The sequence below is a fragment of the Homalodisca vitripennis genome, chromosome 2, assembly GCF_021130785.1.
Source record: "Homalodisca vitripennis isolate AUS2020 chromosome 2, UT_GWSS_2.1, whole genome shotgun sequence".
NCBI classification, from domain to species: domain Eukaryota; kingdom Metazoa; phylum Arthropoda; class Insecta; order Hemiptera; family Cicadellidae; genus Homalodisca; species Homalodisca vitripennis.
Genome location: NC_060208.1, coordinates 148,074,927 through 148,102,812, shown reverse-complemented (window position 1 = coordinate 148,102,812; position 27,886 = coordinate 148,074,927). Strand labels below are relative to the sequence as shown.

The 27,886-nt window shown below is 34.2% G+C and overlaps 1 protein-coding gene across 1 annotated transcript in view; it reads right to left on the bottom strand.

The window, feature by feature from the left end:
• LOC124354877 overlaps positions 1-27,886 on the bottom strand; it is a 151,654-nt gene that overhangs the window by 54,789 nt on the left and 68,979 nt on the right. The window lies entirely within an intron of this gene.

Below are 27,886 nucleotides of genomic sequence, written 5' to 3'. Positions count from 1 at the left end.
TCATTTACCAAAAGATTTAGTCAAAATGCGGATAATGTATCTATTGAATGATGACAAGCAATCTGTGAAGTGATTAGATACTTAAAATTAACTTAAATTAAGTAATGACTTAAATTTTGATAATGATCAATTGCAAATGCGAGTTGAATTCATTAAGATTTGGTTATTACATATATATTTCCCCTTAACCAGGATTGTGTTTAAAATATTAAGTAAGCATGAATACATTTACATTTTCGGAGAGCTCCAACGTAGAACTGAATAAAAACAAAATTATAGCTTTTAAAATTAAAATTAAATTAAGTCTTTTTTAAGAGAGCAGAAGTATTTGCTCAAATATTCTTATAGTTTCACGTTCCAGCAGTACCAAAAGGTCGGTGGAGCCGGAACCCTGGAAGCGGTCGTGCCCGTGAGTGAACACAGGGTCGTGTTCCGGCGCGGCGGTAGGAGCAGAGGTTCTGAACTTTCACCTCCAACTTTACAATATCACTTCTACATCATCCTATATGATAGGACCTAGAGAAAATGAAAATCACGATTTCGCTCTTAAGAGGCTGTTGCGAAATATCTCTAAGTCACGGTATGAAAATTTATATATAACAATCAAATGTAATGTAATGGTTAATAGTTACACCCTAAAAAATAATATTTCTTCTTAAGCAGGCTTACGTCTGTGTATTTATTTACAACCTATTCCAGTTCAAAAATAAATATTAAATGAAGCAGAAAACTGAGTAAACAGTTAGCATTATTGCTTCATATATCACATAATAATAATAATAATAATTACAGTTTACTTATCAAAGTCTTTTACAGTTAAAATTTAAAAGCACGTCTTTTTTGTTATTCTTGTTTCGATGATTCTGGGTAAAGAATACAAATAATTATTTCAAATTTCTCCTACTTTATTACAAGTTATCAAATTTTTATCAGCCCTGTATAAATCAAAACTGATAGCAAGATCAATTTACTGCAGTAGTTTTGTGTTTACCTTTTTTCCAGGAAATGGTCAGCGGGTCATGTAAATCAATGGGTAAAGTTGTGATGTTTTTAAGTTATTAATTATTAGGTTTTTATTATGTGTATCACTGTTAACAATCGTATTTTATATTTTATCGATTTTTTGTTTTTATGTAGGGCACTTTATACGAGTTTATTAAAATTCGGTGTATATTAATAGGTTTGCTTTCAAATAAACTAAGTATGTGATAATATTAGCTACTTATTTACATTTAATCTCTATGTCGGCCTATATTTTATTATTTATAAATTTATACAATGACTGGGGTTAGTCAATTAAAACGCTTAGTACTTTAAATTAATTTATATGTTTATCCAAATTTGGATCCTTCTAAATTATGTACTGAAACTTGATCAACCAAATTTATCTATTATCCAAACTGATTCTTAAAAATAGTATTGTTAATGCTTTACTTACATAAATAAATAATTACCTTAAAGTAAAATTTAGTATAAAATGATAGCCCCATATTATTACCATAAGTATGCAGGTGTATTTCAAGCTTACCATGGATTTTAACGTGAGTATATATCTAGTTATTATGTAAGGGTTGATATTTTTTACTCTATCCCTTCTAAGATATTGGTGATGGTTGTTATTTAGTGTTATTTATTTATTATGATTTGAAATATTTCTTATTGAAAAATTAAGAGTCTTTTGTAAAATAGCTTTACTGCATGGATGGAAATATCTATTCTTATTATCAAAGGAGCAAACATTACAAGTATAAGATAATCGAAATTGAGCCTTGTCTAATCAAATTATTAATCAGATAACAGGTCAAATAACAAACGTTATACCTGTTCATTATAACCAACATGTGACAGCGTATACAGGCTGTTGGTTGTTTATGGACTTTAAATCAGCCATCTATTGTGTAGGAGTAAATGAGCGTTAGTAGGTCACTCACTTTCTACTTCACCGAGCCCGAACTTGCCAACTCAAGTGTCGGGCTACGCTCGTGCAACTTCGACATGTCACCCATGAACTAACAACCGTCTCTATGCATCGTAATATTGTTTGGCTACAACATATGGTTCTGAATTCCGACCGTTACTTTAGATAAAAATGTGCCATCAATTGATTAATAAATGAAAATTTTCTAAAGGAAGAATACATTATTTTTTAGTAACTAATTAGTAAGAAACTTTTGCAGTTGCGCAATATATTCTTCATTTCCATTCCACGACATAATGAAGCTAGGTCAAAAAACTAATTCAAATATTGTAACTATAGTTTGTTTTAATTACAATACATTTTAATTATCAAATACTGTACTATTTACTCAATAGAATGTTGATTGCATACATTGTGCAAGTATTTTCACGAGGAAAATACAAGATAAAACTATTCCATTGGATCCCTAGAGCACCAGTTGGTGTCAGAAAGAACAAGTAAACATTACTTTACCTGGAAGTGCTAAATGCTTTACAGGTTTAATTCGTAAACAAATACGTGGTAAATAGTTAAATGAAAGAAACGCAGACGTGCCATTAGGTTAAACCTCACAGAGCTTGTTCCACAAATCTTGCATGCTTGTAACATTTATGATATAAAATTAACGAGTAATACGGGTTTAATTAAATAAAAATCCTATTTACGATCATTCGAAAGGTATTGTTTATGCAGATAGACCTCATGGTGGCTCAACATTCAGGTGGAAGAAACTATTCCTCTTGTATATCTTAGTAATATGCGAACACTCGTGTAAGTATATCGTATGAAAATTAGTAAATTGTATATTATTGCACTGTTATCCAGTTCTGAGGTATGTTCCAAACTTCAAGTCTCCACAAAGCCAGGTTAATATCGATATGTACGTAACGCCAATATAACCTTATCCCACGCTTTGATAATTTTGTGATAATGCCTTATAATTAATCTTTACATTATAATCTGTTTACTAATTAATTTATTCTTCGTTTTCGTTGCCAAAACGATTACCAATGACACCAATGTATTCGGAGTCATTTATGAATAGACAAAAAACAAGACATCTAATGGTTACCATTTCCAATAGCAATGTAGAGGTAGCAGAGTTTCGCACCAAATATCAATCCTCTGGGTCAACTTGTTAGACACTTACCGGCGCACAGACGGACAGAAATAGGATTTCGTTCATCAGTAACTAGCAGGAGAGGCTTCGCTAGAAACTTACTCTTCAAACCTTTATTCATCACGAAACATCACGTGTTTTTCTGACGAGCTGCAGTAACCTGCATGTAACTTCTTGGTCCGGAAAGAGGTGTTCGTTGAATAATGAGAAGAAAGAAAATGCGTAAAAACAAAGAGTGGTGGTCTGAAGACGTTATGTCACACATATTGTAGAAAAGCGCACTGTCATGTCTTATAACTCTCAAAAGAGTTGCATAACGGCCATTTCCTACATGTAACCTGGCAATAAAATTCGAGTGGTTATGGTTAGTCACTTTCTGTTTAAAATTTATATGTAATCACAGTATTAAAATATATAGACTACACACTCATAGCACACTGTAAAACAAACAAGTAGTGAAAATTATTAGCTAAATTGACAGCTCCAAATGAATAACTTTACTGCTGCACGAGTGCATATATTTGTATTTTATAGAGGTAAATAAACAATGCTTGCAAACTAGATTATTCCAAATTACGAGTAACAGATCCCTTAGAAGAGTAATTTAACCGCAGTCAGCGAGTAAATATTATTACTTATAAAAGTACACTTCTCAGACTTTTTCACTCCAGCGATATGACTTTACTCTGATATGTATTCAAAGTACCATTGCCTATTGGAATTGCACGGATTATTTTACAAAAAAACTTTATATTGCAGAGTAACATACACTTTAGAGAAGTAAAATAACTACAGTCAGTGAGTAAAAATTAGTAATTTATCTAAGCTACTCCAATCAGATTTTGGTCACAGCAGTGGTGTAACCTTTACTCTATGATTATAAGAACATTTCCCATAGCAATTGTAGGATCTTTACAAAAATCAATCACTTTCTATTTTCAACTTTTGTAAAGGAGAAGCAGTTTCCATATAAACTGTAGGGATTTTATACAACTATCACTTTATTTTGGAAAGTCTGAATTAGTCTATTACATGAGAATAAATGTAATAAGGGGTTAGTTATTCTAACAAAAACAGATCCCGAATTTTTTGGAAAGTGTGATTTAGACTTACTTTTACCAGCTGTTTTATTAAAAGTTTATAATATTCATGTCCTTACACGTGAATATTATAAATGATACGTATGAAACACTTGTTCTAGGCTGAATAAATTTATAAAAACCTTGTACTTTTTACACATTAAACTTATTTTTACACTTTATAAGTAGTTTGCAGAACAGCCCACTCAAACTTAAAAGAAAAACAAATATAATTACTAGGTGCAAACTTTAGAACTTAACAATGATGGTAATAACTAATTTACGTAATTATTAATACTTATTATTATTAATTAATATTTAGATTTCAAGACTAGCAAGTGATAATTTTTAATAGATTTTTCAGTGTTTTCTTAAACGTAGTGGCGTAGTGTATCGGGTACGTCGTAGAGTCAATCAACGTCCCAGTGGCTGCTTGCTGCTTTGCTTGGATGGGTGACTTCTGAGCAATCCTGTCCTTGCAAGAAGCCCGCATGCCGGGCCATTGTTGTGGTTCCACAGTTTACTTTAAGCGTTTGGTCCCCATTTTAAGTGTTAGAGACGGCTTCTTAGCCCTAACCTCGCCTGGATAAAGATGACAACCTTTACATTTACCTTTCTTTACACCAAACATTATAGCCAACAAACTAGAACAAAAATCTCACTTAGTTATCTGGTGTAATCTTTTTTTCTCATTGAAGCTCAAGTTTTTAGATTTATATATAAAGTAATTTAACAAATTGTCAGTAGTCAGTGGTTGGTCACTATATGCCAACATGGATTTGTAGTCTTTATTTACTTTTTAGTAATAAATCTTAGTTCTCTTAAGTATATGTTTTAGAAAAGTTTGCACAAAGTTGACACAAATGTGTGACACAACGTAGTTCCTAACTTTTACATATCACAGTACTTTGATATTATTTGTTCAGTTTAACCTACATATCAATTATGAATTATGCTATTTATCCATGTGTTGAGGAGACCAGATTATACAGGGTGTACATAAAGTCCTGCACTGGTATAATATTTTCTAAATGATAACAGATAAATGAACAAGATTTGGTACATCAATACTACACCTAAAAATCTACTTTTTGAAGGAACTATCAGTTTTCTGTAATATCATGGGGACGTCCCGCAAGGAGTCGGAAGGAAATCTTAAATAGGAGCATAGGTCAATATGCACATCATTTTAAAGGGCTTATCTAGCAGAGTGTAATGCCGCAAACCGCACTCAAAAAGATTGATCCAGTACAAAATGGCGGCTGTTCAAAGGTTTTACTTGGTTACATTTCATTAGTAGCCATAACCCCGGTAAAGCAAAACTGCAACCAAACGAATACTGCAGATAAATACTACATTATGATTGTCAGTTGTACAGAAGTGAATTATGACGTAGGTTATCCTCAAGGGTTACAAATTTGGTCCTAATATATTGGTAACAGTGTTTAAATAGGCTCTTACGTCAATGCCGTAGTGTGGGGGTGCTCCGTCCTGTTGAAACCAGATATTCTGGTAATGTTCTCCAAACATGTTTCGAATTGCTGGTGTAATTTCATTTTCTAGCAAACGTTAATATGATATTGCACTTAAATTTCCTTCAATAAAGAAAGGACCTACCAACTGGGTACCTATCACACCAAGCCAGACATTCACCTTTAGTGAATACTGCGTATGTGCTTCCCGCATCCAGTGAGGATTTTCGCTACTCTAGTACGTAACGGCAATTGTGCCTGTTTACACTTCCATTCAGCATAAATGAACAATCGTCTGAAAACACAATATTGTTTGCATCAATTTCGTTGCAATCTATTTTGGCCATCATAGTTTCACAAAATTCTATACGTCGATCGAAATTAACTTCGTTGAGTTCGTGCACCAAATGAACTTTATAAGGCTTAAAATTAGACCCTTTCAGAATCTTTTTAACAGACGTAACAGAGATGTCATGAGTTTGTGTTGCTGAGCGTAGGGACTCTTGCGTATTCTCAATAAATGAGTGCAATACATCTAAAGAGTTGCCTTCAGTTGTCGCAGTAGCGGGCCTTCCTGTCCTATGACGACCGGAAACAATTCCTGTTTCCATAAAGCGTTGAACAGTTCTCCCTACAGTTGTTCTAGAAATTGGCTGCCTCTCGTGAAAGTAGTCATGAAATAAATGGCATGCTTCCTCGTGTGATCGTCCGTTGTTTCCCCAACCAACCATCATAAGAAGTGTTATACGTTCACGTTCGTCAAGCAACATAGTGTAGTTGAAGAACTACAAGCAATACGACAAACTCTTTTGTACTAAAGTGCACTGATAGAAAGGTTGGACAGCACTACTAAAACAAGAAAACTAGAATAGCCTACTATGAATAGACTGGCTAATTGGAAAGTCCAAACTGCGACCCAAAGATAAGAGCTTTTTAATTGTTACTGTTATCAGGTTTTCCCCGTTATCAATATATTAGGACCATATTTGTACCCCTTGAGGATAACCTACGTCATAATTCACTTCTGTACAACTGACAATCATAATGTAGTATTTATCTGCAGTATTCGTTTGGTTGCAGTTTTGCTTTACCGGGGTTATGGCTACTAATGAAATGTAACCAAGTAAAACCTTTGAACAGCCGCCATTTTGTACTGGATCAATCTTTTTGAGTGCGGTTTGCGGCATTACACTCTGCTAGATAAGCCCTTTAAAATGATGTGCATATTGACCTATGCTCCTATTTAAGATTTCCTTCCGACTCCTTGCGGGACGTCCCCATGATATTACAGAAAACTGATAGTTCCTTCAAAAAGTAGATTTTTAGGTGTAGTATTGATGTACCAAATCTTGTTCATTTATCTGTTATCGTTTAGAAAATATTATACCAGTGCAGGACTTTATGTACACCCTGTAGATCTAGAAACATAGTGTTATCTATTTCATGAATCGTTGAAAGATTTAAAATGTCAGACAAAATTTGTTGCCATCTTTTGAACGGGTTTTTACAGTTTTGGAATAACCTCACTAATTTTCCGTCAGCTGTTATCAATATTTAGTGACAAAAGAATATATGATGAAATATTTTTGCATTTTTAATGAAGCAATTATACTACGACGTTTTTAATTCTTAACCATCAACTCTTACATTTTACGAACTAGCAATCCGTTATCTTCAGCTGGGTCGACTTCTTTGTTCGTCCTTGAGATGGTTTTAGCTATCTCTGTTGCTTCACTTGACGTTAGAATCAATTAGAGGGACCTTGGAGTATTAATTCCGAACGTGTTCAGATCCAAATGGTCTCTGATAAAGACCTACTTTTGCTAACAATTAACTTAGGTTGCCTTTCACTGTTTCAAAATCGGAGCGAAGGTTTGTTCTCTGCGTGTTGTATCCAGCACGCCTTCAGTGACACCTAGCGTTGCAGTCTCTGTTTCAGTCACTTTAATCGCACGTTTTGCTCGCCCCGCTGACTGACTTACTGACTGATTGACTGGCATAAGTCAGAGATGGCTTGGTCATCATCACTTCCTATTCAACTATTATGGCGATGAATGAATGAGTGATATTAAAGTGTATAATTCTTTGTATATTCTATATCACATTTTACCTCGTAAGTTTTTAAAGCTGAGCGTTCTTAAGAATGATACAACATAATTAAATCTACTAAATGAGTTATTGCATCCACATAAAAAAAGGTAATAAATAGATGTTAACATTTCAGAACAATCTGAATCCACCAACAGAGGATTTTAAATAATACGGTAATAATTAACTCATAAAGATAATAGACTACGGTAAATTATACAGGGGCAAAATTTGGTTATCAATTTGATATATATATATATATATATATATATATATATATATATATATATATATATATAAAATTTATTTAAGGTGGTGCAGGCGGTTTGTGATTAGAATCATTTTTAAAAATTTTAAAGTCGTAGTAACCTCTTTGAGAACAGGAAAAGTAAATGTTTTATTCCCACACGGAATTTAGGTCCAAATAAAAACAGCTGATGGTAAAATGTATATATGACAAATACCGTTAGAGAGTGACGTTTTTGTGATTTATAACCAAAAAAACTTACATTTTAAAGTGAAATATAATTTTTTTAATTGATATTTTTAATACAGATTTTTTTTATAAATTTTTAGTTTTTTAAAATAAATGAACTAATGTTTTCAATCCAGTCTTTTAAACACGTACAAATTTCCGACAAATTAATTACAAATAATATTAGTTTTTGGTGGTAACTTTTTGAAAAACAATTTAATGAGTTTAATAAAACTCAATTAAATTACAAAGAAAATTCTAAGCTAACAACGGAATCTATTGTTATGAAATATTTAAACTATTACACTTTGTCACTGGTTGAAATCATTATTGCGCATTGAAGACATACCACTAACCCGTCTACTTATGCAAGGCGTGCATAATAACATTATATAGTTTACTTTTTTGATACTGAAAGTAAGTTTACCATCGGCAGTCGTGACCAAAGGTGGCCAGACGTCTGGCGGTTGGGGAAGTGAATTACATATGGCAGGCGGAGGGTAATAGGCGAGATTGGCTGACAATGACTCTCCTGTCACAGACGCCGATGATATAACTGTCATTGTCCATTGTCCTTGCCTGTCTGTCTTGTTATATCCTGCAACTGTTACTGGTACTGCTTTGCTCACCCAGGCAATTTACTATCATTGGACAACTACCATTCATGGGCTTCACTTGCGATTGAAACACCAATAATATGGCACCTCTTGAATAGACAAATAAAATAGAGTGGGAATACTTTGTAGAGGTGTTAATGTAATAATCGCAACTCAGGAATGACATTATGCTAACATATGTAATGGATTATACCTAATTCTTACGGGGTTTACTGTAATTAATGGAACTAGGAATTACTGCACGGTAATACAAGTTATGTATGGTACCTGCTTTTTACCAGGTTTTCTGCAATTAATGGTACTCAGGAATGACTGTATGGTAATCCAAATAATGGATGGTACCTACCTTTACATTTGCAGCCCCTGAGCTCTGCCAAGTTCACGTTAGAGACTACTAAAAATGGTATAGGAAGAACTACATGTCACTTGCAGCCCCTGAACTCTGCCTGCCAAGTTCACATTAGAGACTACCACACGTTTTATGTCACTTGAAGCCCCTGAGCTCTGCCAAGTGTACATTAGAGACTACTAAAAGTGGTATAGGAAGACTTACATGTCACTTGCAGCACCTGACCTCTGCCAAGTGCACATTAGAGACTACTAAAAGTGGTATAGGAAGACTTACATGTCACTTGCAGCCCCTGACCTCTGCCAAGTGCACATTAGAGACTACTAAAAGTGGTATAGGAAGACTTACATGTCACTTGCAGCACCTGACCTCTGCCAAGTGCACATTAGAGACTACTAAAAGTGGTATAGGAAGACTTACATGTCACTTGCAGCACCTGACCTCTGCCAAGTGCACATTAGAGACTACTAAAAGTGGTATAGGAAGACTTACATGTCACTTGCAGCACCTGACCTCTGCCAAGTGCACATTAGAGACTACTAAAAGTGGTATAGGAAGACTTACATGTCACTTGCAGCACCTGACCTCTGCCAAGTGCACATTAGAGACTACTAAAAGTGGTATAGGAAGACTTACATGTCACTTGCAGCCCCTGACCTCTGCCAAATGCACATTAGAGACTACTAAAAGTGGTATAGGAAGAACTACATGTCACTTGCGGCCCCTGAACTTCGTCAAGTTTACGTAGCTGTCTCGCGCAACAGTTATATTCCGCTCATGGAGAGGTAGAGGTATCCGACAAACAACACAATAGCCTATAAATAGCCGTGAAAGTTCCGGGGACAAATAACAGAATGTCACACCAGACACAACACACCAACAGTATGATAGATAACAGACCCGTCAGCATGTTGGCGAGTTCTCTTTGTACCGACAGAGTCTATTGTTCATCGTCGTCATCGGTGGTTAACGGCAATTATAATACTATAAACTTAGATTATGAACCATAACATTCAATATAAGCTTCATTTATTCATAAACAAAAAGATTCAATGTCGTCATCCGCTTTTTACAACACAATGCCTATTTTAGTCGTTACTTCAATAAGTTTAATATTTTTTATGTTAAATAAAGCGAAACGTAATGGTTTTCAACCAAGGTAGTGTTTATTAAAATTGTTTTAATTATGCGTCATTGCTACAATAAAGTTACAAAATAACGCTACGACACATACCACCGAAATTAAAAAGCAATAAGATTTTATCCGCGGTTGTAAGGTAGTTTATTGTAATTCCGCACGACTTCAAAACCTCCCCTTGAAGTTCACTAATCTCCTGCAAGTACTTTGTACCTTTGCACCCTTGATGTAAGTTATAATTTCCTACCGTATCAATGACTAAGAATCCCTGCCCCCAAGGCTTATAAAAGAAATTGTAAGTTAACGTCACATACACATGCACATATACCAAGCCATATCTTTATGTATCGTATTTAGTTACGTAGTGAATAAAATGCTTACATCAAGACGTAATTCATGTAAGTGGAAGCGCGACCATTTGAAACAACTTTCTCTAATGAAGATGTAGGTGGATGCTGTCTACTCTTTTTACAAGGACATCCGTTGGTATGGACTTCCGTTGACACTGGTTTTTAATAAAAAATGCATTATAATGAATTTTAATTGCATTAAATTTCAATCTTCATGGCAAGAAATATTTACAGTAGTAAGAAAGGAACGTTATATAGCTACAAAATATACAGGTCAAGCATGTTCGTTAGCATAAAATGTGGACATGAACTCTAGTTATAGGTCATATCTGTATAATATTAGTAAATATTGCCATACCAACTTCGAAGTAAGTACATTAAAAAAGCAATAATGCAACAACAGTGTCGTAAAATTCTTTACTCTCTTGATGCTCACCTCATTGGTCCTTAAAGGATTCACTATAGTTTAGAAAATATTTATTATTTTATAAATATTCATATATCAATAAGTTGTCACACAAGTTTTTCTAAAAAGGTGGTTATAAACTTTTGAACTGCTCATGGTATTTTACTCATAAAGTCAAATAGCTGTATGAATTAGTATTTCTAAACGATTGCAAAAGGTAGAAGTTTTTCAGCCTACTACAATACTGACCGGAGATAAGTAGAACGAGTTACGTTCTCCTGTGTTTTAATAGGTTGTGAATAGCATTAACACAATCAACAAAATATCCTTAATTTTGTTTTAATTGTAATTTATGTAGTATTCACAACAGAAATAGTCGAATAAATAAATACAAGTACAGCATTAGTCAACTCTCAGAGAGTTGTGATTTATCCCTATTTGGATATAGTCATGAAATAACTTTGTTATTCAGTACAAAACCCCAGAATGAGCCTCAAATTCCACCAGAATTACCACACTATAAAGGCCTAGCCCCACCGGTAAAGTGTTGTTCTCGGAGCCGTTCCTATCCCAAGAGGAAGTCGTATAGTTAAGTGTGCGGTTGTACGGGCCACTGCCACTGCCGAGGGAGGGCTAGGCCGTACCGCTTACACAACTTGTGCTGTGATATGTTATATCAACGTAAATGTACGTGACGAGGCAGAAGAAAGCGTCAGAGGTCTCGCTGTTCGATTGTGTAACAATCGGTAAGTGAGGGTTATTGACATATGCCGACCACCTTTCAGGCGCGAGGCCTCGAGCTCGACTACTTGGAAATGCGAGCGGAGAGAATACGGAAAGCATATACGTAAAAATAAGAGGTTACTTTGGGGAGCAAACATTGTGTTTATCATCACACTGGACCTATACCTATGTTTTCATACAATGATGTTGGACACTACGCAACGTTCAGAATTGGGGGTCGAAAAGGAATGGCATCAGAAGTTAACAAATTAAAATAATGTTTTTTCAACTCCATTCATTTAAAACCAACGAGATACGTAAATAAATATCCTGCCTGCAGAAAATTGCGAATTTGTCTCTTTTATACCGTCGTTGACTGCCGATGGCCGTTTTACATATGTATATGAGACAGTTGATATTAGACTAGTTAAGGTAAAAAATTGAATCTGAGAAAACTTTTAGTTTGGTGTTATTCTCACCCCTATCGATACATCAATTGTTTTATAACAAGAAATTTTTGTATCGATTCCACGAAAAATTAGTCATGTTCGCTTATAAAGCAGATTTGCCTCCGCTCCTAGAACTTTTTATATTGTAATGTCATGGTCACGTAAGTAACGTGTTAAGACAAATCTCGTATATAGAGGAACTAGAGGCAACATCGGGCTTTGGTTCTCATAAATTAACATGCTTTAGTTTATATACATCAAAGGCGATTTCATACGCCCACCAGATGGGCCAACAAAGTAGTCAACATGTGGGGAACGACTTTGAGAACCCCAAGTATGGTGACTCCCAGAGCGAGAGTCGGCGACACGGTTCAGTGAGATGACATCACCGGACCTTGCGGGGGAGTCGAGGATGGGTTTTAACCATAAGGTAGAGGATAACTTCATGGGCACCACTGGTAGCTGAAGCTAATATAATACTCGTGGGCTAGAGATTAACTGGTTGTCAGCTGGCAATAAACAAGTGGAAGAAGGCCGGTGATCTGCAAGTCACGAAGAAGTGCAGAGAGAAAGGTTCTAGGCGATTACAAATACATGACCAGAGAATGTTACAAGAGATTACTTGAACTATAATTTTGTTACTTTTATTAAATGAGTCGGATTGGAATAGTATTAAATCATGTTTTAAAGGTCGTATTCCTTTATTAAGCACATATAGGGATATCCTAAGTTTAAATTGGGTATAGAACTTAAAGACCTTTAAACTAGTTTCGATCGATTATATTTCTAAAATTGTGTAAGTATAATATAAACGAAAATTCGATAAAACCAAAAATGTATGGAATAAAATTTCAAACGTATAAACATTTAAAAATTATATATAAAGTATTTGAAATAATAAATCCATCAACAGTTCAGTTGTCTGAAACTACTGTGACAGTGCTGTAAAAACAAACAAAACTGACGATATAAACTAGTTACAGTTGTAAAACGACTGAACGACTATGGCTGCAGTACTAATGTACACAATGCAAAGGAGTACATGAGTTGTATATTACTTTTGTTTCTTTACAATGCTTATCAGTAAAAAAAATGAGAGGATATGTCTGTTAAAAATGGAATCAAAGATTCGCACTTTAACGATTTACGATCTCCCAAACCGGTTCATAACCTTTGATTTCTTAATGCAACCAGTCATAACTTGCAGTTCGTTTTAATATATTTACTACCGATTTCTGGATAAAATAATTGTTCCATCCTTGGGGCGGAATAAATATAGTGAGTGATTTATCCATCTTGGGCTAGAGGACGAACTACTAACCGTAATTTCAGACAGAAAACTCTCACAAATTCCAGACTATTCTGTAGAAGAAGCTATGAAATGCTGAGGTAGATTTCTAAGGGGCTTTTTATAGAGAAAAATAACTTTTAATACGAACTATTAGTATAATTAATTATTAACACAATATTTTATGGTTACCAGATTAAGCTAAAAATAAATTTACAATGTCTCAAACGTTCATTTTACATAAATCTAAAGAGATAGCAGCTCATTTTATATTTAAACTTGAATTAGACAAATAGGTGACCCTAACCACTCCTCCACTACTAAAGAGTCAGTAAAATCCTGAAGAAACCGCTTACTCTGTTAGTGGAGGATGACGAAAAGTAAGCAGCACTCGGGTACGAAATTTTGACTGTAAAATATGGAGCGCTCGTTGCACCAACGAGGTCGTGAGGGCGTCGCACGACCACGAGCCGAGATGAGGTACGGGAGCAAGAGGGTGTCAAGCGATTCACGCACTTAAGGACTGTGAGAACTGGCTCATGTCGTGAACTGACTTTAACTCTTCATTGAACTTCAGCTATACGACTGAAGAAAGTCCTATTTACACTAGCAGTTACCTGCGGCTCTGCACGCGATTTCATATTGAATAACAATAACAGGAATATCATAGGCATATACTTTATAATGGCATAATAAACACTCCTGAAAACCAATCTCCTGATCAATAGAAGTATGACTAAAATTTAAGTTTAAAGATAATAAAAGAAATTAAAACGTATTTCTGATTAAATATTTTATACTGGCTAACCGTACATCCAAATTGTTTACCATATGTTATTATAAAACTAATTATTATTTAAAAAATGTAAACATTTGATAATTTGTAAAGTGCCTGATGATGGAATCTTTAATTCAGAGAGGCCTTGCACGAAATAAAAATTATATTTGAAAATGTTGTATTCATGTATACTAGTGATAGTGCAATAAAGAGTTTTACATGTTTACACAATAAAAAAATATACATAATTGGTTTGAGAATCCTACTTCAGTCAAAAGCGTCTACTTCCGGCCATTGTGCCGTAGATTGTTACCCAGATAAAAACATATATTCATAGATAGGTCGAAAAATGTCTTCGGTGAAAATGCGTTCACTTCCGGTTATTGGCATCTACTTCCAGCACCACAGTAGCATTTGTATTGTTGGTCTGACACCGGGAATAACTTAGATCGGGAGAAGATTACAAGGGCCGAAAGAAAACATTGACTAAAGTAGGCTTCTCACGCCGATTTCGTATATATCATGGAAACAAGGACTCTACTATGGCGTGTATGTAATATATACGATTCGAACCAGGAATGCTTCTTCACAGAATCACCTAAAATAAGAGGCACTGAACATTTTTCCCCACTGAAGTATTTGACCCTCTAAGCAATGAACACTGAAATAATACGTACCATAAACAGGTACCGATCAAAATTACCATAGGTCTCCATCAAATACATCATGTTAGCTTTCATTAAATTTACTACGGACTTGGTATTCCTTAACGTTTGATCTTAAATATGCAAATGCTACTGAAATTGTTGGAACTATTCGTTAAAATTTGTTTATTTCATTGGAACCCATAAAATTGTTTCACTCTCCGATTTCATGACCTCAAAATATTGCTATTAACTTAAAATTTAGTTATTCTGAAATTAACCAGGAGATGGTAATACCTTCCAAGGACAATCAATCATTTTTAGGAGTGTTTATTATGCCACTATAAAGGATGTGCTTATGGCGTATCTGTAATTAAATAGGAAATCGCGGGTAACTGCTAATACGGGTATATTAATATCTTTCTTAAGAATTCAGTAGAACGGTAACTACTAATGTTTTCTTAGGATTTTAAAGCTTACTTGCGTCAGATATGGCCAGATATCTTGAACTATATGTTTTGGGAAATTGCCTGCTAACTTTATAGAGTGATGAATAGTCGCGGTCACCGTAAAAAAGAAAGCTGGCAGTGTAAGATTTCTTATTCCAAGATCCCCTGAAGGTGTGTGAAGTCTGAAGCAAGTTATGTAAGGTGTAAAACACACGCGCGCGCCCAAACCTGCACTGATTACACAACTAGGACTCCTGTCAAATCAATCAATGGACTTTCATGTGTCACTTGGACTTTTGTCCGACTCTGGTTGGGAAAAGTTTCTCCCACTGACAACACGCTCTGTCACCCACGACCCCGCGGCTTTACAAGGCACCTAGACCTACAAGGCTCGTAAAGACCCGCCCTACAGGGCCCTTGACCACAGAACCATTGTCTTGGGACTCAAAAGTGCCGATACACTCTAGACTATATCAACAACGCCCGACAAGTGTTGGGAGAAATTCACGCCCACGCCTCAAGGATAATGTGACCCACTGAAGAACGACGTGTCAGTGAAAAGCTCTTGAGATTTTATTTAGGAGTTATATAAATACAGAAAATCTGATTGTGTGGGGCGCTTTCATAACCTTGAGCCAAATGTGATCATTTTATAAAGCAGCCTGCCCACAGTTTGAACGTTTACTCTTGGTTTATCTTAATGTTTAGTCCTAGAGAGAACCCCTGAAAATTAGGGATATGTGTACAAATTAAAGAGAAATTTGGTTTTATGTAATATTAAGCTATCCGCTCAAGAGTTCCAATAGCCCAGGATTCCTACTTGGATTCAATGTAAGTGTTTGAATCCAATGTAATAAGGATGGTAGGAATGTAAGGTGGGATGGAACACTTTCGAATAATATTTATGTAACTTAATGGGCTAATGAAAAGGGTTCTAAACTACTAGATTAGAAAAGGGTTTCTTTATTTCTGCTTTTAATCTCTCCTAACAGATTATTCATCATCGTCAACTTTTATTAGTTCATATCAGATATTTATATAACGGGATTTTACGTTTCGGCAAAGCTGACATTCAACTTTGAAAGAAGTAGTCATTTCAACAAAGAGCGACAGTAATCTCGCTCAAGCACGCCTGGATAGCCACTGAACAGAGAGAGAAATGCCCTGACATAAATATGGCCGTGATAGTCCTGCCTCTAGCGGCTACAGAGCGAACAAGCGGGACGAGACGTTCCGTGACGCAAAACGAATGAAGTCGTCGCTCCAAAAATAAATTTAAATTCTAATTGTTTTGTTTTGGTTAGTATAACGTTTATAACTTTAAATAATGTTTGGAATTTTAAATGTTAGGAACACGATGAAATTTTCAATTTGGATGAAGGCGCATGCACTTTGTACACACACACACACACACACACACACACACACACACACACACACACACCACACACACCCACACACACACACACACACACACACACACACACACACACACACACACACACACACACACACACACACACACACACACACACACACACACACACACACACATTATATTTTAAGATTGTCCCATAACCCAACAATTATTATAGGAGATTTAAATATTTGTATATTAAATAATAATGGCTCAGGTAAGGACTATTTAAATCTTTTGTCATCCTATGGATTTATAAGCTATGTTAACGCCCCCACTAGAATATTTAACAGCGCTTCTTCTTGCCTTGACCATGTGTTTGTAAGAAATTCAAAGAATATAGAGTTTAAAAGTAGAATTTTAAAATTTAAGTTTAACAGACCATTTTGCTGTAGAATTGAAACTGTCCCCAATTAGACTGTAATATTGCCAGTAGGAATTGTTTTATTAAAAGTAATAGACTATGACATGTTACGTAGACAGTTAAAGTTTGGCTGACTGGGGTAACGTTTTCAGTGAACATGATGTGAACAAATGTCTGGCAGAATTTTATAGAGTATATTTGGAATGTCAGGAAGCCTCATCATACCTGAAAAAAGTTAACAGTAAAACTAGAAAACGGAATGCTTGGGTTTCTGATAATCTGATCTCTCTGATAAATCGTAAAAATGATTTATTTAAAACTTTTACTAAAGATAGGAACAATTTTTGCACTAAAGATTGAATACAAACACTTTTCCAAAATCGTCTCTAGGAGAATAAGGCAGGCAAAGATTGATTACTTTTCATCTATGATTGATAGGGCAAATGGTGATTCAAGGAAATATTGGGACATTGTAAAAAGAATAGTGAAAAATAAAAAAAAGTAAACTCAGTAAATTAATGGTAGATGGCAGTCTTTTGGAAATAGAGGGCAATGAGCGTATGATAGCCAATAAGTTTAACGACTATTTTTACAAATATTGTGTCGGATTTAAGATCAAAAGAATTCGGATATGACCTATTCCTTGAGGATCAGTCCGAATATAACTATTTTTTCTCAAAATTTGATTTAATCGATGAAGAAGTATTCAATACCATAGTAAAAAATGAAAAATAAACCAATTTGTGGCATTGACGGAATAAATATTATAACTATTAAAGAGAATATTAACGTTATTTTGTCCTTTACTTTGTAATATCTATAGAAAATCTTTTTCCCAAGGATTGGTTCCAGACGATTTCAAGGTAGCTTCTGTGACACCCGTCCTAAAGGTCTGGTGACCCGTCAGAGGTGTCATCGTACCGGCCGATTTCAGTTATTAATACTATAGCAAAGATATTTGAAACAATCGCTAAAAATAAGTTGCTGGACTATTTTAACACTAGGTTACTTCTCTCGGAAAAACCAATACGGATTTCTGCCGGGCAGGGGGACAGATTTGGCACTCGAGAAAAACACATTTCTAGTATAACGTACTCAAGAAACCAGGGTAAAATACGTACTGGCCGTGTATCTTGATTTTCAAAAAGCTTTTTGATACTCTAGATAACCATATACTAGTCAATAAATTAAGAATGAATGGCATAGGTGGTGCTGCTTTGGACTGGCTCATGTCTCTATGTACTAAAAGAAGACAGATGGTAAAGATTGGTAAAATCGTATAGTGAATCTTTAGAACTGCTCTATGGAACGGCTCAGGGTGGTGTACTTGGGGTCCAATTATTTTTCTTATATACATAAACGACCTATTAAAACTACCTTTACATTCATCAGTCTTTGCATATGCTGATTGATACTGCCTTAGTGTGCTCTGCTTTCAACAAAGAGACACTAAAACTGAGGATTAAAGAGGATCTGAGTGCGGTGTCGGAGTGGCTAATTAAAAAATAAACTTTTAATCAATATTTCAAAATCAAAAATGTCTTGTTTTTTTCAATCAATCCAATGATAAAGATTATTTAAAGAAATTATTTTAACTTAGTTTGTCATTCACATTGCTGTATGTATGAGTGTACCTGTTCCAGTATTGAGGTTGTGGATAGTGTGAAGTATCTGGGCTTATATGTTGATAGGTATTTGAAATGGGACCACCACATCAACTTTCTATCGAAACGGCTAAGGAAAGTAAATTACTCTTTATACCATCTTAAGCAGCACCTTAAAGATAAACACATGAAGCAACTGTATTTTTCTTGGTTTGAGAGTATTTTTAAGATTTGGATTAATACACTACGGTGGAACATTTAAAAACAATTCTAAATCCAATAATAATGACACAAAGACACGCATTACGCATAATGTTTGGTTTACAAAGAACAAACCGAATTAGCCATATTTTTTAAAGAACATAATATATTAAATTTTGACCAGCTGTATAAGTTTTGCTTGTTTAATGCATGTACATAAATATTTAGATCACCATAAAATCAAAGCCGTAAATAGAACAACACGCAGTTCCAGGTTTTATCAACTTGAATTGCCTCTTTTTGGTTCAGTTTCCTCTAGATGCCAGTTCTGCTACATGGGCCCAAACACTTTTTAACAAGTTCATAGCCTATTATGGCAATGAATTATTTTTTGAGAAAAAGCCTAAAGTAAAAATGAAAGCATTAACTTATGTCACTGAAAGCGTGCCAGATTGAGATCAGAGTTGCTTAAATCGCCCCCATTTATTTATTTATTTAGTTATTCATTATCTTTTCTATCATATACTTTTGTATTTATTATTGAATAGAGCATACTTGTTCTATGTAATTCACTTTTACTGTACTTGTTATAAGTTTATAGTTTTATAATCATTGTTATTATTTATTTGTTATAATATCTATAAGATTTATCTCGTTGTTATTATTTATTTGTTATAATATCTATAGATTTATCTTGTTGTTATTGTTTATTTGTTATAATATCTATAGATTTATCATAATGTTAATTATTTATTGTTAAACATTGTATTCATACATTTATTATATTGTTACTGTTCATTTGTTATGTATTTATGGATTCATATGTTGCTTATTTATTATTATACATTGTTGAAATTAGAGTTATTGTATAGGGGTAATTGTGCGGAATCGGTGCGAGGTAATTGATTAATCAATTTCATGTGTAGTTTCAATGTATCTTTGTTGAATATTTAGCGTTAATGCATAGCACGATGGATTATACAGTAGATACCTCAATTCTTACAGTGAAAGTTTAAATTTCAGTCTGAAAAAAATCAACAAATTTCTACTTGTAATATAGAATGGACTGTTGCATGAGGACTGCCAGCATCAAACAGTAATTAAACAATAATATAGTTTTTAAGATGTTCCCGCGCGCACCTTGCATGGTGCATTGGGAAAATACATTGTAAAAATTATGAAATTTTTTTTTGAATAAAGGTGGTTGTGAAACTGTGAACTGTGAACTGTGAACACACACACACACACACACACACACACACACACACACACACACACACACACACACACACACACACACACACACACACACACACACACACACACACACATACAGAGTTATTCAGAACAACATGGTTGCATGTATATCTTCTTGGAGTACGTACGATAATGTCGAGTTCATGTAAGGCATTATCAACGAGTACTGATAACTGTAAAATATGATATCTACACGTAATAAACTGTTGTACTTCATTATCATATAATAGAGCCAGGTTTAATATCATTTTAGTGACATTTATAAAGATTAGTTGTAAATGAACGCCTTTTTAGATATATATATATATATATATATATATATATATATATATATATATATATATATATATATTATATATATATACAGGGTGTATATATATTTACAATGTAACTAAGATAACACTTTTTCACTTTGGACTATTAAACTGATTTTCATTATAAAACCAACATCATATTTTGAATTGGAATGCGGCGTGCGGACTGAAGTCTACTGAATCGAACAATAGAACTGAAAACTGAACTGTCTAGCGATTAATGAGTGAACTGAGAAATAATAACCCAGTGATAGACTGCCGTGATAATACCTCATAAATGCCTTCTCTCGTTTAGGGCTACAGTAAACCGACTGACGAACTCTTTATAATAAGGTTTATAATAAGATGATTGATGTTTATGTGAACAAAGCGTTTTGATACAAAGTCTAAATTGTTATTATTGTAGGATTTTTAAATAGTACTCTGTACAATGCTTACATTTAACTACTTACAAGTGCGGGTAGAAAGTTGACTCTTCAAATGTCTATTAAATATTATTTAAATTGTTTTTGAATGTTTTAAAATAAATTTGGGAATCAAGATGTCAAAAAAGTAATAAATAGAAATTTAGTCCTTAAAAACCTTTCACCAAATCTATTTCAGAAGAACAAATAATACAATTATTCCAAATTTCAGAGCATAGACGCTCGGGGTGTGATTGGTTTGTAACAATCTCGACACGATTCGCTTTGATGGATCTAACCTTCCTCGTGGAGGTTACAACAATCAGGTCAGTTGTAGATCTTAGGGATCGATTCTTGTTATAAATCAGTACTAGTAAATAGAGTACAGTACAGGCATTAAGGGGAATTACATTTAATTTGTCATTGCAATATGAAGTCTAATAATGGATTTTATTTCGTCATACAATAATAAAGCAACAGATAATTAGAACGGTGCAATCTATTACAGGTTATTGTTTTACATGCTTTATAATTCTTCAGTAAAGCCATATTAAAATGCCTTCTCCCAAGACTAGAACAGTAAAACCCTATTTTGAGGTTCCACATAGTTCTAAGTAGCAGTAGTATGGGCCATCTTTGAGGTCACGTCCACAGACAGTGGTTGAAAATAAGGATGTACTTTTAGAATATGTGCTACTGTATAACAGGTATGTAACATATCTGTATACATACGAGCACAGCAACAAATCCTATCCTTATACCATCAGCTGTTTTCTTTGAGTCTAATTACAGAGTTACAGAGTCTAAAATTACTGATTTATATACATACAATTCCTAATGGAGTGATCTTAATAGATTTTTAAAATTGATTAAATCTTTATCAATGTTGTATAAAAGGGGTATAAAAATAAATCCAACCAGATACCGATTGGACAGCTTTTATCACGACAATATTAACAAGTTTTTTAGTCAAGAATGCAAAATTCTGTTTTGTTACTCGTTTTTATATCATTACGTTACTCATCAACAATTGCAAACAGATAGACACTAATGATGATGCAACCAGTATTAGTAATACTCGTTAGGCTTGATGTTGTTACTTTTAGAGCCGTCAAGAAATATACCCTTTTCAATTTTTCTCTCATCATTTCACAGATGGTGAGTGATGGTCATTACAAGATACTTCTTCCAGGAATCGTTTCCTAATTGAATATTCATTTGGGTTGCTAAGACATGTGGGTTGCAGCTCTGAAGGTGGGGATAACGACCGTTGCTAAGCAACGAGAAAGTTAAAAGGATGGTTTTTCTATTATTATGAGATGCCATAGTTAAGACAAATAAATTATATGTCTTTTGAATTCGTGACTCACACAATGATGGTGGCTACAAGCATATTTTTGTAGTACTAACTTGTTACTTGCCACTAGAAGCAACACGTCTATATGTTTAGAAAATACGAATAGTAAATAATTTATTAAAAAATTTCTGACATACATATAACGTGGCCATGGTGTGAAGTTATGATTCAGTGTGAATGTTGAGTTAGGTTCAGTTCACCTTCCTCTTAATGCAGCGTCTGGAATCTACTTAGATATCGCTTTAAAGATCGTGTAAGAACCATCTTAGTGCACTCAATCGTTCACCTACATTAGAGTATATTTTTATATTGTGTAGTCTGTGTGTCTCTGATATCTAAACTATATAAAGAGTTCGTTTTGAACTTCTTCGTCGCCGACTTCTTTCGATCTTTACAGACGAACATGTCACCAGATTCCAGTTGTCAGTTTTGTGACAGCAACACATTCCAGCCGCTGCATTAAGAGCAAGGTGATCTGGAGTTAAACCCAACATTCACATTCCTAATATAGTTATTAATTTTATCACCTATTAAATTAATAACCAATAACAAATACATAGCAGCAAACACTCTAAAATAACTTAGTAAATAAATTGTAAACTTTCTTTTGCTTCAAATGTAAACTTCTAAAGACTTCTCATTTGTTAGTACAACACAAGTTTCAGTTCGTTTAAAGCTTGTTTTATAACGGCAATTAAGTTCTTACAAATTTCCATTTCTTCTTAATTATGAAACAATCCTTAACTTTCAAATACTCTTTACAAACGAATTTTATAAATTAGCAGATAAACTTTTCAAAAATGATTCAGGAAATAATTTTCGTGTTATTTTTGAACATACGATGTTTAAAATGCGAGTTATAGTTGTGTTCCGTGAGCGTCCATATTGTAGACTTCTTTGTCCGGCTGGGAACTGGACTTCACTAATGAAGTATTAAACACACGAGCTAGCCAAGCCTTGCTGTTGCACGAGTTTAGCGCTTCTCGACGTGGATATATCCTCTGCGCATGCGTGATAAACCACATGCTCAGTTAGAAATAATAAAACCGCATTATATAAGCTGGGGCTGGTAAATAAGGTGAATAAATATTGTCACAAATGAAAACAAAATCAAACATATCATATGAATATATGACATGGCATGACCAAATTATTTTAAATAAAAAATGTTTATTTTAAAGAAATTTTCATTGCGATGTACATTTAAGTATGATATTTGTAAAATATTGTGATGTCAGCTTTTTAACAATGTTCAAATTTTAGCATTTTATAAATGTTGAGTCCAATAAAAAGTGCCCTATCTCATTATATTTTTAAGAATATCTCTGTAATAAGCTTTAATAACGTATCCTCTCTTATTACAGTACAAATAACGTTATACGTATTTCTTTCGTTACACTATTTCATAACGCTTTGGCACCCATGTATGTACAATTAATGTAAAATTAACTTTTATTTACACCAAATGCAATTTTTAATATCTGTATCACACAACCGGTGTTAAATTAAAAATTGTTCAAAATCAACCCCACCCTCATATTGAACCCTTTTGGAATATTGTTCCAAATGCAAAACACGGTTACTGGGATCTCTGGGTTATATTAAAGAGGAGGCTGAAAGAAAAGTATTACAGTTACGCTTGATAATATGATCATTAATACATTACATCAGTATGAACGAGTAGGCCTACTCTTTGATTTAATTTTGAAAATAAGAAGCAACTATACTGCACCCCAAAAACCCGGTTCAAAAATGACTCACTGTTTATGAATCTAGAGTTTGTTAAACAAGGCCAAGAGCATCTCATATGCATACGCATTCATGTACAGAAGTTGGTTTGGTTTAATGCAAACGACAATAAGTCCAAGGACCTTTCCACTCCCAATAACTGCTCTGGTTTAGTTCACTGCAAGGCCTAGACTTGAGCAATACGGGATTTTTGTTCATTGTTTAAAATAACTTTGAAGTATACGAAATTGAAATTATATAATTAGTCACAATAGTGTCAGAAACCCACTTGTAATCTCGAAATTTACTGAGATGACTTTATTACGTTTCACACATTGTTAAGTAGAACATGTCAGTGTAGTATGTTATTTCAATACGTCTGACAACTTTACGTGTAAAACCTTCAAAATATAGTTCTTTTATTGTTTTAGTACTATAATTGTTGTATTGACCAACCATAAACAGTGGTCTGGTTTTATTGTATTGGCCGAGTGTTAGGGAAGCTACTCGGGAATTAGTAAAAGTTCACTTTTGTTTATCTGCCCACATATCTCGGAAAGTAATTGAGGTATAGCCATAGATTGCAATAAGACCAAATAGATGGGCTATGCCTATCTTGCCAACATTAGGGCAGGTGAAGCCAGGTCCGCCATGTTGTCGTGGGATAGAAACTCAAAACTACGCTCCGATTAGTGTAAAAATTCAGTTCTCCCGTTTCAATCAACTCGTGATCTACCCTACTTAGAATAAAGAAAATACTTTGAAACTTTGTATGAGTGAAGTCAATAAGCTATGGATGCCTGTGGTATCATTCAAATGTTCAAAAAAATTTAGTTTTGCAATTTAAATAATTAAATAAAGTCGAGAATTATGTTTACATTTTAAAACTTGACATAAAAAAGTTAGTCGGCTGCTACTTTTGCCGTTTTTTGGTCAATCAAGTTTAAAAACGGTGGAAAATGTTGTTGAATAATTGAAGTTTTCGGAACATATTTTCTTTTTTAATTAGCTCTTATGGTTTGGCCAGAAAGTTATTGTTTGTGAGACGTTAGTTTACGAGTGCCGCGACCGCTTGGAACTCAACGCCCCGTGAGGTCCGTGCCGGGCCATCTGTTTCCTCGTATCGTACATTATAGCATATTATAAAAAGTGAGTAGAACACGCTTTATTTGTACTTGTTTACAGTAATTACTTCAAATAAAATCACATAAGTTATGTAATTAATGAAGGAATTCAATCCGAGTCAATACTCTAGACAAGTACAACTAAGAGTTTATTTGCTATTTATTGTTTGCATATATACTACAATATGAGCAAAGTTTGTATATGCGGGTAAATTATTAGATGAGGGAAACATACTTTAAACCTTATATTCCTTCAGCTCAAAATATCCCAAAACACAATATCTAAAGTTTATGTTTACATATTATAACAAAGTGTATAAAGGTTTAATAAAATATTTTGTTAAGACTGTAAACATTTATTATACAATTAGTAAGGCAATAAATAAGATTTATAGATTAATTATAATAAAGTATGGAAAAATTACTTAAATGTTGTACGTTTACAAGTAATTGTAGTTAATCTATAATACTTAGTTGAGAAGAGGAGGAAGTTTTAGGTCATATATTATAAATTTTAGTTTATTGACCTTTTTCAATTAAAATTGCGCTAAAAAGAAAGAAAATATAGAAATAGATTTGTTTTTAGGTGACCATTTCCAACCATGATGACAAACAAAACAAAAGACAAAAACTACAATACAATTGAAAAACTTGAACAGTTTAAAATTCAATGAACCAACTATTGCCCCATGAACGTTACTGTTTTCAAGAGATAATTTTTAAGTTTGGTTTTGTGTATTGATTCATTGAATTTCTTTGAAAAATGGTGTAGTCTCAACTTAAAATATTTCTTAGCTATTGCCTTTATAAGAAGTAAAAAATGGTCAGTAAGCGGAGTGTATAGCAGGTCACTACAGTAAGCTCGACAAGGGCGAAGTGAAGAGCGGGGGTGCAAGGCGACGCTCCTCAGTAGGGTGACTCACGCACGCGCCGCCATATTGTTGAGTATTAGCCGCTCCGCAGTGGCTTCACCTGCGAGCACCCGATGTCCTATCTATTGGTCTTATTGTAATCTATGGGTATAGCCTACACTTGGAATTTGACACGAAATTCCATTCCTTCATATAGGCAACATTGAGTTCAATGGTGGCACGTATCCCTCCATGATATTTGGTTGAGCGTTAGCGAAGCGTAATTTTCTGAACGTTATCTTAAGAATGAATTAAGACATAGACTTGGAATTTTGCACATTTTGCTAATAATCAGTGAATTGGCAAAACTCACTGTTACCTTGCATTCTGCTTATGATAATATGAAGACAAGATCTTTTGAATATCAATAATGTTGGCAATACCACAATTTTTGAAAATTGTTAAACAAGTTTTCAATTACCTAAAATTAGTAAGATACAGTACTTCTTCGTCTTAAAGATTTAGTATGGAGATTTCCGACTAGCAAACTTTTACGCGTGTTATATAATACAGAAATATGTATTAAAAGTCAATAATCTGTTGGTTAAAGGCTTATAATTTTTCTGTGAGACACGAGTAATGCCCGCCAAAAGGTGTTAATAAAAACGGTATCTGAGTAACAAATGCATATGTAATTTAAATTGCTTACCATATTTTCCAACGCAATGTTCCATTTCTTCGATAGTTAAGCAAGAAAAAATATCCTAAGTAGACACGAAGCACTTTATTGAAATTTCATAGTATTTAAAAAAATGTTAAACCCCGAGAGTTAAAATCCAGACATTTTGAGAACACATAAGATTTAAATACTGTTTCTGTATATTCAAACGGGATATCCAATTAATGGGATTTTAGTTTTGAATCTGAATGCATGTTACAATTTTAAAAATGTTAAATAATTTAGAAAGATCCAAAGACCAAAAATAAGAAATCTAAAATTAAATATTTAGAATTGATCTAACTAGTATAAATCAAAATATTTTATGAATGCTTCTAATATAGCCTTACTTTTTTAAATCCACATATTTGACCTCCAATGGCTGAATACTCGTATATAAATTTAACTGAACAAATTTTAACTGAACGTCAACGCACGATCGTGTTTAAGATTGTGGACGGTTAACAAACCATAAAACCAATATTATGAGTATTTTATTTGGTAAGATTTTTTAGCGAGTTTGTAATTTCAGACGGTTGCCATTGCATAACCTTGCATACTTGCGGTTAATATACGAGTTCTCTAACCTAAAGTGGCCCTTGCGTGTCGCTTTCTTCCAGCCGGAACTTTTAGGGTTTCCATTTCGCAAGTAGGTATCATTATATTCGCCAACCACTGGTTGCAATAACTGGGTGTCTCAGGATGCGGAAACAGCGATGTGAAATTGAATCTGCCCGGATGGAAATGAACGGCGGAGATGTACCTTAATCCTGATAAGTCCCGATATTTATGACCGAAAATGGACTGATCGCGAACATTTAGGTCAGTGACCCAAACCCGGTTACATAATCTCTTTATTCCACTTGTCCGAAGAAGAATCCGGATTGCCCTGAACTAATTGCAGAAGGAATTACCAAACTTCTTTGTCTGGCTGAGAACTGGACCTGACTGATGAAACATGAAACACACGAGTCCTCGAACCCTACTATTACGCAACCGTAATGCGTCTCCACGTGGATACCTCCTCTGCGCATGCGTGATAGGCTGCACTGATGGACGGAAGTAGGCTCATTTCCGGTATTTCCGGTAGTAATTGTAGCTATTACCTCATCGCATCGTCTGGCGACAGCACGGGAGCGGGAGAACAGTGCCATAGGACCCTAGT